We start from the raw sequence: 15,225 nt of genomic DNA on the forward strand, positions 1-15,225 counted from the left end.
GTCCTAGGGGCAAGACACTGTGCAAACGAGAGCAACTCTGAGAATTTCTGAGTAACTTGTTGCGGAGTGTTGCGTGTGCTGAATGAAAATTGCAGTTTTGGGGATGTCTTTCAACAAATTTCGTCGATCATCGACAGAAAGAGTTACTCAGAAATTCTCAGAGTTGCTCTCGTTTGCACAGTGTCTTGCCCCTAGGGAGCATATTTTGGCAGAATGCGAAAATGTTGTGAATTTTATTGATGATATAATGGTGTTCGGCGCCACTGAAAAGGAACATGATGATGCATTGAGGAAAGTCCTAGCAGTATTAAAAAGTCGGAATGTTCTACTAAATAAGGACAAATGCATTTTCAAAGTCAGGCAGGTTGAGTTTCTTGGACATTCGATGTCATTGGAAGGAGTTCGTCCCTAGGGGCAGGACAGATCTAACGAGAGCAAATCTGTGTTCGAGGTGTTGCTCAGAATTCCTCACAGTTCCTCAGAATTTCTCCCATTTATGCCAAAGTGTGATCTGGCACCAATGTCAAACTGCAAAGTGTTGCGTGTGCTGAATGAAAATTGCAGTTTTGGGGATGTCTTTCAACAAATTTCGTCGATCATCGACAGAAAGAGTTACTCAGAAATTCTCAGAGTTGCTCTCGTTTGCACAGTGTCTTGCCCCTAGGTTCGTCCAATGGTTAGTAAGATTGAAGCATTACAAAGATTTCGAGAACCGAAAACATCAGAAGAGGTCAGAAGTTTTCTCGGTCTCAGGGGGTGTGACACTCTAATCTTTTTGGAATCAGTTCAGAAGATTCAAAAAGATTCGAAAAGATTCAAAATGAAACGGGCGCCCGTCAGTCATATCAAAATAACTGATTCATTTCGTTCAGTGTTTGTTTTGGTTTCGGACGACGCTAATCGCTGATCGGAGGGATCGGAAATTTTTCATTAATTTTAATGATCTTCAGTTTGAGTAGGTAGGTATTTTAATTAATTTTATGATATTTTAAATAATTTATGTTAGTAAACACACTAATTGAAAAAGAAAATTATATTTCAGACCGGCGACCAATTGAACGCAATTAGTTTGCCGTCAGTGGTGCTTCGCGGCGACAAGGATCTGTGTTGGTCCGTCCGTCGCGACCGATTGCGCCGTCTCCACCAGCCGTTCGGATCCGACATTAGCAAGGTCACGAATCCGATAAAGTTCCAGGAAAGGCTTCCCGGAGTATCCTCGACCTGTGAGGGTGTGACTGCCGCAGCCATCATGCAACAACGGAGAATGCCAAAAATGTGAATCTTTGCAGTTGGTTGGACTCACCGTCCCTCATGAAAGGCAGCTGAACACACAGTGCCGGCGCCTCCCTCTATTTGGCTGAAATATCTGTCTGCTCAAGCTCTTGAATTGATTGGAAAGGCCGCCCGTGATAACTAGAAGTCCAGAACCATTTCACGTCACTTGTAGTTGGCCGTTTGAAATTACGAGAAGCTGAAAAATCTGCTGTCCGGAGTAAACCATCGCTCAGGGTGCCATGCTGTTACCAAGTCCGAGATAAACAAGTAAATCACCAGGATAACAAGTGAGAGGTAATTAATCAAGATGGACAGAGATCTGAACTTCGAAATATAACTAAATCAAGCAAGTATCAAGTGAATAAACCTGACTTATTACAAACAATTCAAAAATATCACAAAACTCGCATCAATCATGCTGTATGTTTTCTTTAACAAGGTGTGCGCTGGGCTTGTTACTTGTTGGATTTGGTTCGTTAAAACTACGTCGAATGGAAAATGCTTTTTATTGGACTCAGTACTGGGTTGATTGCTACTGGTCTCCATGGACGGAGTGTCTTTAAGAGTAAACAACTATTGTTTTCGAGGCCTTTCAAGGAAACTACTGAAAGTTATCGTTACTTGTTGGTGTTTCAGCATCCGTGCGTTTCATTCTTGCTTAGGGACGTAACCGAGAAACTCAAATACAGGTAGCAATGAAGTAGTTGTCACTTTTTGTTTGGCATACTTTACAGGACTAGGACTAGGAGAGAATTGATATATGTGCTCATTCTGAGAATGGAGTGACGTGAAAAAAGTCGGAGTCGTATATCGAGGTGAGAGATCTCTACTCGAATGAGGTGACTCGCCGTGTAAATCAAATGGAGAGTCACCTCATTCGAGTCGAGAATTCTCACCTCGATATACGACTCCGACTTTTCTCATGTCACTACATTCGCAGAATGAGCACAATAGTATGTGCATTGCTAACAAACTTCACAGGACTTTGGTGAACCTTCTTGGCAAGCTTTTATTACCAAACATCTTTGGAGGACTTGGTGAACCTTCTTCACGACATCTTCTGATGACAAGGAAAGACAGCCACAAAGAGAATTGATCTATTTCTTAAGAAGGCGTATTGTGCGTCACCAAACATCTTCGGAGGACTTGATGAACCTTCTTTACGACATTTTCTGATTACAAGAACAACTACAAAGAGAATTGATCTATTTCTTAAGAAGACGTGTTGTGCGTCACCAAACATCTTCGGAGGACTTGGTGAACCTTCTTCACGACATGTTCTGATTAAAGGGAAGATCGAAGAACTACAAAGACAATTGGTCTATTTCTTAAGAAGACGTGTTGTGTGTCACCAAACATCTTCGGAGGACTTGGTGAACCTTCTTTACGACGTGTTCTGATTACAAGTACAACTACAAAGAGAATTGATCTATTTCTTAAGAAGACGTGTTGTGTGTCACCAAACATCTTCGGAGGACTTGGTGAACCTTCTTCACGACATGTTCTGATTAAAGGGAAGATCGAAGAACTACAAAGAGAATTGGTCTATTTCTTAAGAAGACGTGCTGTGCGTCACCAAACATCTTCGGAGGACTTGGTGAGCCTTCCTTACGACATGTTCTGATAACAAGGAAAGACAACCACAACGAAAATTGATCTATTTCTTAAGAAGACGTGTTGTGCGTCACCAAACATCTTCATAGGACTTGGTGAACCTTCTTAACGACTTGTTCTGATGATTTCAAGGAAGAGCAACTACAAAGAGAATTGATCTATTTCTTAAGAAGACGCGTTGTGCGTCACCAAACATCTTCGGAGGAATTGGTGAACCTTCTTTACGACTTGTTCTGATTTCAAGGAAGAGCAACTACAAAGAGAATTGATCTATTTCTTAAGAAGACGTGTTGTGCGTCACCAAACATCATCGGAGGACTTGGTGAACCTTCTTCACGACATGTTCTGATTAAAGGGAAGAACGAAGAACTACAAAGAGAATTGGTCTATTTCTTAAGAAGACGTGTTGTGCGTCACCAAACATCTTCGGAGGACTTGGTGAACCTTCTTTACGAGGTGTTCTGATAACAAGAACAACTACAAAGAAAATTGATCTATTTCTTAAGAAGACGTGTTGTGTGTCACCAAACATCTTCGGAGGACATGGTGAACCTTCTTTACGACGTGTTCTGATTACAAGTACAACTACAAAGAGAATTGATCTATTTCTTAAGAAGACGTGTTGTGTGTCACCAAACATCTTCGGAGGACTTGGTGAACCTTCCTTACGACATGTTCTGATGACAAGGAAAGACAACCACAACGAAAATTGATCTATTTCTTAAGAAGACGTGTTGTGCGTCACCAAACATCTTCGGAGGACTTGATGAACCTTCTTTACGAGGTGTTCTGATAACAAGAACAACTACAAAGAAAATTGATCTATTTCTTAAGAAGACGTGTTGTGTCACCAAACATCTTCGGAGGACATGGTGAACCTTCTTTACGACGTGTTCTGATTACAAGTACAACTTCAAAGAGAATTGATCTATTTCTTAAGAAGACGTGTTGTGCGTCACCAAACATCTTCGGAGGACTTGGTGAACCTTCTTTACGACATGTTCTGATTACAAGAACAACTACAAAGAGAATTGATCTATTTCTTAAGATAAGAAGACGTGTTGTGCGTCACCAAACATCTTCGGAGGACTTGATGAACCTTTTTAACGACTTGTTCTGATTTCAAGGAGGAGCAACTACAAAGAGAATTGATCTATTTCTTAAGAAGACGTGTTGTGCGTCACCAAACATTTTCGGAGGACTTGGTGAACCTTCTTTACGACATGTTCTGATGACAAGGAAAGACAAACACAAAGAGAATTGATCTATTTCTTAAGAAGACGTATTGTGCGTCACCAAACATCTTCGGAGGACTTGGTGAACCTTCTTCACGACATGTTCTGATTAAAGAGAAGAACGAAGAACTACAAAAAAAATGGTCTATTTCTTAAGAAGACATGTTGTGCGTCACCAAACATCTTCGGAGGACTTCGTGAACCTTCTTTGCGACATGTTCTGATTACAAGAACAACTACAAAGAGAATTGGTCTATTTCTTAAGATAAGAAGACGTGTTGTGCGTCACCAAACATCTTCGGAGGACTTGGTGAACCTTCTTTACGACATGTTCTGATGACAAGGAAAGACAAACACAAAGAGAATTGATCTATTTCTTAAGAAGACGTATTGTGCGTCACCAAACATCTTCGGAGGACTTGGTGAACCTTCTCTACGACATGTTCGGATTAAAGAGAAGAACGAAGAACTACAAAAAAAAATGGTCTATTTCTTAAGAAGACATGTTGTGCGTCACCAAACATCTTCGGAGGACTTCGTGAACCTTCTTTGCGACATGTTCTGATTACAAGAACAACTACAAAGAGAATTGGTCTATTTCTTAAGATAAGAAGACGTGTTGTGCGCAGAGTTGATGTACACGTGCTGTAGTCCCATGTACGGGAGCCACATTGCAAGCAAGCTCCCAGGAGCACAGTACATTTTGAGACTGAAAGTTGTGTGCCTCATTTTTCTCAAGATGTGTCTCATGAGCTCCGTCTCATGCGCCGATTAAATTAGAAATTCTCACAACAAAAACTTCCTAAATGAACGAGAATTGAAACCTTAACCTTTGCATTGAGAGTCCCTAGTCGTATCGCATAGACCAACCAGACACTTGTGTGCTGCACCGAAAAAAGATGTTGAGGTTCTTCGTTACCAAGAAGTTGTTTTTCACCTCAGATACCAACAGCTCACGCAGCTCATGAGATGAGCACCCCGGGAGCTAGGTGCCTAGCTCGCACCCACGAGATTTTCGTGAGCCTCTTAGCAGCGCAGCACACTGCGATTTTGAAGAGCTGGGAGACAATTTGGTGGGAGGCTCACTGTCACATTTATGTACACATGAGCAATGGGAAACTCTGGTTGTGCGTCACCAAACATCTTCGGAGGACTTGGTGAACCTTCTTCACGACATGTTCTGATTAAAGGGAAGAACGAAGAACTACAAAGAGAATTGGTCTATTTCTTAAGAATACGTGTTGTGTGTCACCAAACATCTTCGAAGGACTTGGTGAACCTTGTTTACATGTTCTGATGACAAGGAAAGACAACCACAAAGAGAATTGATCTATTTCTTAAGAAGACGTATTGTGCGTCACCAAACATCTTCGGAGAACTTGGTGAACCTCCTTAACGACTTGTTCTGATTTCAAGGAGGAGCAACTACAAAGAGAATTGATCTATTTCTTAAGAAGACGTGTTGTGCGTCACCAAACATCTTCGGAGGACTTGGTGAACCTTCTTCACGACATGTTCTGATTAAAGGGAAGATCGAAGAACTACAAAGACAATTGGTCTATTTCTTAAGAAGACGTGTTGTGCGTCACCAAACATCTTCGGAGGACTTGGTGAACCTTCTTCACGACATGTTCTGATTAAAGGGAAGAACGAAGAACTACAAAGAGAATTGGTCTATTTCTTAAGAAGACGTGTTGTGCGTCACCAAACATCTTCGGAGGACTTGGTGAACCTTCTTTACGAGGTGTTCTGATAACAAGAACAACTACAAAGAAAATTGATCTATTTCTTAAGAAGACGTGTTGTGTCACCAAACATCTTCGGAGGACATGGTGAACCTTCTTTACGACGTGTTCTGATTACAAGTACAACTTCAAAGAGAATTGATCTATTTCTTAAGAAGACGTGTTGTGCGTCACCAAACATCTTCGGAGGACTTGGTGAACCTTCTTTACGACATGTTCTGATTACAAGAACAACTACAAAGAGAATTGATCTATTTCTTAAGATAAGAAGACGTGTTGTGCGTCACCAAACATCTTCGGAGGACTTGATGAACCTTTTTAACGACTTGTTCTGATTTCAAGGAGGAGCAACTACAAAGAGAATTGATCTATTTCTTAAGAAGACGTGTTGTGCGTCACCAAACATCTTCGGAGGACTTGGTGAACCTTCTTTACGACATGTTCTGATGACAAGGAAAGACAAACACAAAGAGAATTGATCTATTTCTTAAGAAGACGTATTGTGCGTCACCAAACATCTTCGGAGGACTTGGTGAACCTTCTTCACGACATGTTCTGATTAAAGAGAAGAACTACAAAAAAAAAAATGGTCTATTTCTTAAGAAGACATGTTGTGCGTCACCAAACATCTTCGGAGGACTTCGTGAACCTTCTTTGCGACATGTTCTGATTACAAGAACAACTACAAAGAGAATTGGTCTATTTCTTAAGATAAGAAGACGTGTTGTGCGTCACCAAACATCTTCGGAGGAATTGGTGAACCTTCTTTACGACTTGTTCTGATTTCAAGGAAGAGCAACTACAAAGAGAATTGATCTATTTCTTAAGAAGACGTGTTGTGCGTCACCAAACATCATCGGAGGACTTGGTGAACCTTCTTCACGACATGTTCTGATTAAAGGGAAGAACGAAGAACTACAAAAAAAAAATGGTCTATTTCTTAAGAAGACATGTTGTGCGTCACCAAACATCTTCGGAGGACTTCGTGAACCTTCTTTGCGACATGTTCTGATTACAAGAACAACTACAAAGAGAATTGGTCTATTTCTTAAGATAAGAAGACGTGTTGTGCGTCACCAAACATCTTCGGAGGACTTGATGAACCTTCTTAACGACTTGTTCTGATTTCAAGGAGGAGCAACTACAAAGAGAATTGATCTATTTCTTAAGAAGACGTGTTGTGCGTCACCAAACATCTTCGGAGGACTTGGTGAACCTTCTTTTCGACATGTTCTGATGACAAGGAAACACAAACACAAAGAGAATTGATCTATTTCTTAAGAAGACGTATTGTGCGTCACCAAATATCTTCGGAGGACTTGGTGAACCTTCTTTACGACGTGTTCTGATTACAAGAACTACAAAGATAATTGATCTATTTCTTAAGAAGACGTGTTGTGTGTCACCAAACATCTACGGAGGACTTGGTGAACCTTCTTCACGATATGTTCCGATGGCAAGCAAAAACAACCACAAAGAGAATTGATCTATTTTTTAAGACGTGTTGTGCGTCACCAAACATCTTCGGAGGACTTGGTGAACCTTCTTCAAGACATGTTCTGATGACAAAGAAAAACAACCACAAGGAGAATTGATCTATTTCTTAAGAAGACGTATTGTGCGTCTTCAAACAACTGTACGACATGTTCTGAATAAAAGGACGAACAACTACAAAGAAAATTGATCTATTTCTTAAGAAGACGTATTGTGCGTCACCAAACAACTTCAGAGGACAGGGTGAACAAGTAGGCGGAGAATAAGATTGTCCCGAGAACTGTTATAACATAAGACAGTTGACTAATTAGACAGAATCAATATTTTCTTTAAACATATGTATTTACTTACCCGTTTGCAGGAACTGTTTATGCATCTCCCTTATGGATTATGACCAGTGACCTCCAGAAGTTAATTATTTCTGTTGGTTGAAGCGTGGTGGCAAGACAGGATGAAGTAAAGGTATCTTGACGACAAACCATAATTACTTTGAAGAATGTCTTGACCTGGTGAATTACAAAACTAACTCATTGGAGAAGTGACCTATTTCCTTAAACAGACCCCCCTTTCCCTCCAGTGAATTTCGAATAAATACCCATAGAAACGAGCCCCCTCCTACCCCCCAAGCAAAACTATTTATTCACATATAAATACAGAACATAAAATAAAATATAAATAATCAAATTAGAGCTGGCTAGCCATGGTTAATAGTGGTGATATGGAATTTCTGGAATAGATTTAAAAATGGATTAGCGGATTGCTTTTAGATACGTGAGATTAGTGCAAGCTTTCAAAATAATGAGATAATATAAAATGAATAAGCGACTAAGGGTGCTAGTACACAGGGACAAATATTTGTCAAGGAAAGAACTCAAGAAACATCATCTGTTTGACACTAATGGAAATTCGATTGAGTCAAACAAGATGTTTGAGCATTGGTTTCTTGTTGGACAAATATTTCACTCTGTGTACTGGAATCCTAAATAAAATGATTGAAATTTATCAGCATGAGTCTTAAAAAATGCTTGCACTGTGAAAGCCCCATATTCTGCGCACCTGAGAAATTTTCAATTTACATCACCTGTATTAACCCTTTCCTTCCCACGAATTTGAACGACTATTTCTATGCCAAAAAAGAGTTAAAAAAAGTGCTTGAACAAAAGTTATTGCAAATTGACCAAATTTATTGAAATCATTAACAAAAATTTTTAGCTGTAAATCAATAGTACGTAATTAATCTAGTAATTGGCAGTTGGGTTTACCTTATGAGATCACAATCATATTCTAGAAATGATTGCGTCATTTCAATCTAGGTAATTCCGTTTGTCCCGAGTTCGTCGAAAATCGATGGTGCTCTAGAGCAAGAGGATTAAATTCCAAACCGAACCGTTTTGTATGGAAAAGGAAAAGACTTAGTAATCTATATTTCACAAAATAATTATTTTTATATAAAATAATGTAAATTCTGAAGTGTTTGTGGTCCTTATTCTGTATAAAGAAAAAAATATACTAAACTAGCTGTCCCGGCAAACGTTGTCTTGCCCAGCTATGGTGGTTTGACAACTGTTGAGCTCATAACGTCACCGCACTCTAGATTGATTTAATTTCGATCGTGTTAATTTCCTTCCCAGCTCATGGAAAATAGAAATTTTTCAATTTTGTTACTTTTCTAGCAGATTTTCGTAACTTTTTGTACATATAAACACAGCCACCACGAATACGAATCGAACCATGCAAGAGTCATGCCGATCGGTCCACCCGTTCTTGAGTTTTGTTGCCTCAAAGGGATTTCAAATTCATTTTTATATATATAGATTGCTAATTTTTTCAAGTTTCAGTAGTAGCTCCGTGACAGTTTATTTGCCAAGGCTGAACCCGTTGTTCAAATTAAACCACTACAAAGACCAATTTTAAGACGTAACATGTCAGTTCTCAGTCATTTCAAGCTATTTCAAGTCTATGAAGATTATTATGAAAGCATTTTTATCCAAAAAGACTCAGAATGTTCATGTTCAATAGTAAATTACTTCACGGAAATAACATATTTCAAGACCAAAAAAAAGGTCGTATCAACATTGCGTAAACAAACACGTTTCTGTCGACTTAGGGCCTTCTGAGTTCCACTCACGCATCTCACCACCAAAGGCCTGAAGTACACGGAGTCAAATATTTGGCAAGGAAAGAACTCAAGAAATATTATCAGTTTGACACCTACTAATGAAAATTCGATCGAGTAAATCAAGATGTTTGAGCATTAGTTTCTTTTTGGAGTAATATTTGACCCTGTGTACTAACGAATAAAGCTTGATGTTTGCACTTTTTGTTAATGGTGGTGGTGTGTGAGTGAAGTTCAGAAGGCTCTAAGTAGGCAGAAACATGTTTGTTAACAAAATGTTGATGCAGCCTTTGCAATTGTTGGTCTTGAATTCACAAAATGCTGTCGGACACGAATGAAAACTCATCTGGATAAGTGCCCTGAATAAATTATAAAATAATAAAATGCAATAACAAAATGCTGTCTGTTTATAACTGTGCTTATGCCACTCCAAAGATTGAAGATGTAACATAGTTTATCGGTTTATCGTATCAAACGGCCAATCATCAAATGAATACAACTACCTTGCAGTGAACGCACCTCGCATCTTGTTAGCAACCTAGCAACCTACAGCACTCTCCTCAATGATAAACAATAATCGGACCCGTCACCCTCAACATGGCAATGCTGAAAACCTACGGCTTTACAGTTGTGTCTCTAGGGGCCACCATATAAGTTGATATCAAGCCATCATTCAGTCATAATCTCGGCCAGAATAACAATAAAGTAGTCTTCTAAGAAACGAGCGTTTACAGTGTATCTTGCTTACCTCGATTCATGCCCGCACCTGATGTACCATGTAAAAACGCTTAAAAACCCGGTGCTCACTATACGGACCATACTCGAGGAGAACGGTGTGTGGCAGTGAAGAATCAACCATGAGCTCTCTGTACTCTGCGGTAAGCTGTGGTCTGGAAACTGATCAAAGCCGGACGGATACGATGGGCAGGGCATACTGCACATATGCCGGATGGTAATCCTGCATAGATTGTGGACGATGTGGAGCACAGGTGACAAGGAGGCGGCGATGTCCCGAGGAAGCAGTAGCAAACCGAAACATGTGGCGTATCACCGTCTTATCTATGAAAAGATGTAGGTTATAATTTATGAAAAAACCTGGAAATGCTTGAAGCTTCCAAATTGTGTTCGTTTATTCCTTACCTACCAAGCTCACCAGTTTTTTCGAAAGGTCGGGAAAGACGAAGGGATAAACGGAGGAAGGAGCGTATCTGGTCCCGTTGTGGCAGTGAAATCCTGATTCGGTTTACTGTTTCGCTCATGTAGCCGAACCCGTTTTCGGAATCAAAGTAGGTACTTTACACTCCGGTTCTAAGTTTTCACTAAGTGATCAAGTCTTGATCGATCGAGTTCGAGATTTTTTCGCGGTTCCGGACTTTTTCGGCGGAATATTTGGTATTCTACACTAGAAATTAAACGAATTTCACGTAAAAATTTTAATATCCTAACGCGGTGAACACGCAGCTGTTTATTAATTTGTTTTGGCGGCGACGTCGGTCGTGTCGGTCGGCGACGGATCGTTTTTGACGTTTTTGACAGATTGCGAACAAAACACTGAAGTAAAAGTTTTGTGATTTTTTTTGGTCGGAATTTTACTGATTCAGAAAGATTCAAAAAGATTCCGAAAGATTCAAAAAAGATTAACATCAAAAGATCAGAGTGTCAACTTCCTACAAAACCATGGATCGATGTCGCTATTGATTTTATGGGACCACTGCCTTCAGGAGAATACTTGCTAGTAATAGTAGACTATTTTAGCAGATATAAGGAGGTTGAAGTAATGGCAAAGATCGGCTCACGCGAAACCGTCAACAGACTCAACAAGATTTTCACCCGGTTGGGATACCCTAGAACGATTACCCTGGATAATGCAAAGCAATTTATAGGAAAAGAGTTTGAAGAATACTGCAAAATACATGGTATTCATCTTAATCATTCAGCGCCGTACTGGCCACAAGAAAATGGGCTTGTCGAAAGACAGAATCGGTCACTTTTGAAAAGATTGCAGATTAGTAATGCGTTGAAAAGAGATTGGAAGAAGGATTTGAACGATTATCTCCTGATGTATTACACAACTCCTCATTCAACCACTGGTAAAACACCTACAGAATTGTGCTATGGACGTACGATTAGGTCGAAGATACCATCGATTGACGATATCGAAACTATTCCGGAGTCATCGGATTATCGCGATCAAGACAAATTGAACAAGCAAAAAGGAAAAGAAAGGGAGGATAGAAGAAGAAATGCTCAAGATTCGGACATCTGTTGCGGCGATATTGTTTTAATGCAGAACCTTTTACCATCAAACAAACTGGCGACTACATTTGGTAAAGCAAAATACAAGGTATTGGAACGCAAAGGTCATCGGGCTACTGTAGAGAACCAGGATACTGGAGCAACGTATGAACGAAATATTGCACATTTGAAGAAAATCGATGTTCCGGTCGCGTCTAGTTGTTCTACGAGAACGGAAACCGGTCAAGAGGTGCTCAGAGGACCCGTAATAGAAGACCCCGAAGTGAGGAGCACTGATGCAGATGAACCGTTATTCCGAGGTTTTGAAGAAAATGAAGATACATTTGCTGGAGTTTGAAAAAGTTAAATGATAAACACTTTAGAATTAAATATTGATTGTATGTAAATAATAAACCATAGTTTCAAGATCGTTTAACTTGATGAAACTACATTGTAAATTATATGAAAAAGGAGATGTGCTATGTATTATGCTAGTAGGCTATGGTTATATGACAGAATAATAAATCAGATTACTGCAGACATTCAAAGAGTACGAAAGTCTATATGATTACGAGGTATCACACGTGGAATAACTCAAACAAATTTTGAAAACGACGTATAATCAATGCTACACCATTGATTATACGTCGTTTTCAAAATTTGTTACTGAATTCGCGTTAAACAGCGAAAGTGGTGAGTGAGTAGTTCTCGTTTGAGAGCGGCAAAAAAATTAACCCAGTGGTAAGTTATTTTCACCCAACGGAGGCCTCAAACTAGGGGCAAGACACTGTGCAAACGAGAGCAACTCTGAGAATTTCTGAGTAACTCTTTCTGTCGATGATCGACGAAATTTGTTGAAAGACATCCCCAAAACTGCAATTTTCATTCAGCACACGCAACACTTTGCAGTTTGACATTGGTGCCAGATCACACTTTGGCATAAATGGGAGAAATTCTGAGGAACTGTGAGGAATTCTGAGCAACACCTCGAACACAGATTTGCTCTCGTTAGATCTGTCCTGCCCCTAGGTTTCCACGCTTATTTTAATGTTGAATTGCACATATTAATAGAGCAAAATTATTGCTAAGAAATATATGAAGATACTCATTATTGAAGACTATAAAATCTTCACAAAATTACGTGTAATACAGAAAATTTGTATATTCGATTTGAACTTTGTATTCATCGCGACAACCCCTGTGTTTTATTGCTTGAAACCAATCACGTGCACATGAAACATCTTTTTCCAAACGATTGTGAAACGTATGAATCTCAGAAACTACAAAATTTTCATAAAATCACGTATAATACAGGAAATTAGCATTTTCAGTTTGAACTTAACATTCATCGCGACAATCTCCATGCTATATTGCTTGAAAACAATCACGTGTACATAAGAATACATTTACAGATAAATGAGGATTCATAAAAGTGTGATTCATAAAAACTACAAAATCTTCACAATATTACGTGTAATACAGAATATTTGTATATTCGGTTCGAACTTTACATTCATCGCGACAACCCCTGTGTTTTATTGCTTGAAAACAATCACATACATGTACATGAGAAAACTTTTTCAGAACGATTGTGAAAAGTGTGTATCTTAGGAACTACAACATTTTCACAAAATCACGCATATTACAGGAAATTTGTCTTTTCAGTTTGAACTTCACGTCCATCTCGACAACCCTTGTGTTCATTGCTTGAAAACAATCACGTGTACATTAGAAAACTTCTTCCAATCGATTGTGAAAACTGTGTGTTTTAGTAACTACAAAATTTTCACAAAATCACGTATAATACAGGGAATTCGTATTTCAGTTCGAACTTTACGTTCATCGCGACAATCCTTGTGTTTTATTGCTTGAAAACAATCACGTGTACATAAGAATACATTTACAGATAAATGAGGACAAGTGTGATTCATAAAAACTACAAAATCTTCACAAAATTACGTGTAATACAGAAAATTCGTATATTCGGTTTGAACTTTACATTCATCGCGACAACCCCTGTGTTTTATTGCTTGAAAACAATCACGTGTAGATGAGAATTTTTTTTCCGAACGATTGTAAAAAGTGTGTATTTTAGGAACTGCAACATTTTCACAAAATCACGTATATTACAGGAAATTTGTCTTTTCAGTTTGCACTTCACGTCCATCTCGACAACCCTTGTGTTTATTGCTTGAAAACAATCACGCGCACATTAGAAAACTTCTTCCAATCGATTGTGAAAATTGTGTGTTTTAGTGACTACAAAATTTTCACAAAATCACGTATAATACAGGGAATTTGTATTTTCAGTTCGAACTTTACGTTCATCGCGACAATCCTTGTGTTTTATTGCTTGAAAACAATCACGTGCACATAGGAAAACTTTTTCAAAGCATTTGTGAGAAGTGTGAATCATCAAAAGTACAAAATCTTCACAAAATTACGTACAATACAGAAATGTCGTATATTCGGTTCGAACTTTACATTCATCGTGACAATCCTTGTGTTGTATTGTTTCAAAGCAATCACGTGTATATAAGAATAAATTTACAGATCACTGGAAACATGGATTCCTACATTTTTTTTTCTTCTAGGCATTCCTACAGAAATTTCATCAAGAATTGTTGAGAAAACTTTCCTGGGATTTCCTAAGTAATTCCTCGGACCTGGTGTGATGGTTAGTTAAAGCACAGGCATTTCACCCCGAGGACCTAGGGTCAAATCCCACTCCCGGAAAAACACAGACAATGTGAGTGAAGGGAAGTAAAGTGTGGGTCCCGAGATGAACTAGTCAAGGGATAAAACTCTCGTTAATACAGATAAAAAAATAATTCCTCATGGGATTGCTTATGAGATTCCTCATTGAATTTCTTCAGGAATTCAACCTGAGATTATTTCTTCTGTGTTTATTTCAGGAACAACTGCAGGAATAATTTTAAAAATTCCTCCAAGAATTCCCCAGGAACTCTTTTAAGAATTTCTTTAGGACTTCCTTTTGGAATTCTTTCAGGAATTCCTCCAGGAATTAATCCAGAACTTTCTCCAGGAACTTTTTATGGATTCCCTTAGGAATGCCTCTTGGAATTGCTTCCAGGATTCATCCTGGGGTTTCTACAGGAACGCCTGCAGGGATTCCTTCAGGTACTGCTACAGGGATTCATCCAAAAGTTCATCAACTCTTTCTACAATTACTTCAGGATTTCTCCAAGAATTCCATCTGTGATTTATTCAGGAACTTACCATGGGATTTGTTCAGGAATTTGTTCAGGAATTCCTCTAAGAATTCTTCCAGTGATTTCTCTGGGAATTGTTACAGGGATTCCTCTAAAAACTCCTCCAAGGAATCCTACTGAAACATATTCCTCTAGGAATTCCTTCAGAAATGCTTCCAAGAATTCTTGTAGAGATTCCTCCAGGAGTTTCTCCAGAGATTCCTCAGGAAATCCCTACACGCTTTCCTCTAGGGTATCTTCCAGATATTCCTCCAGGAATTTCCTCAAGGCTTCACTCG

The 15,225-nt window shown here is 39.0% G+C and overlaps 3 long non-coding RNA genes across 3 annotated transcripts in view; 2 read left to right on the forward strand and 1 right to left on the reverse strand.

Moving 5' to 3' along the window:
• The window catches only part of LOC134287638 (uncharacterized), a 196,971-nt gene that overhangs the window by 167,512 nt on the left and 14,234 nt on the right, over window positions 1–15,225 (forward strand). The gene's annotated exons all lie outside the window — the stretch shown is intronic.
• On the forward strand, window positions 867–1,641 carry LOC115265870 (uncharacterized). The gene is made up of 2 exons (XR_003896974.2): window positions 867–959; window positions 1,043–1,641. It is a non-coding gene; the product is annotated as an uncharacterized LOC115265870 (long non-coding RNA).
• Window positions 7,980–11,018, reverse strand: LOC109429563 (uncharacterized). The gene is made up of 3 exons (XR_003896806.2): window positions 10,620–11,018; window positions 10,228–10,538; window positions 7,980–8,090 (listed from the first exon to the last, which is right to left on the reverse strand). It is a non-coding gene; the product is annotated as an uncharacterized LOC109429563 (long non-coding RNA).

Source organism: Aedes albopictus, chromosome 2 (assembly GCF_035046485.1).
Source record: "Aedes albopictus strain Foshan chromosome 2, AalbF5, whole genome shotgun sequence".
In the NCBI taxonomy this organism is placed as follows: Eukaryota; Metazoa; Arthropoda; class Insecta; order Diptera; family Culicidae; genus Aedes; species Aedes albopictus.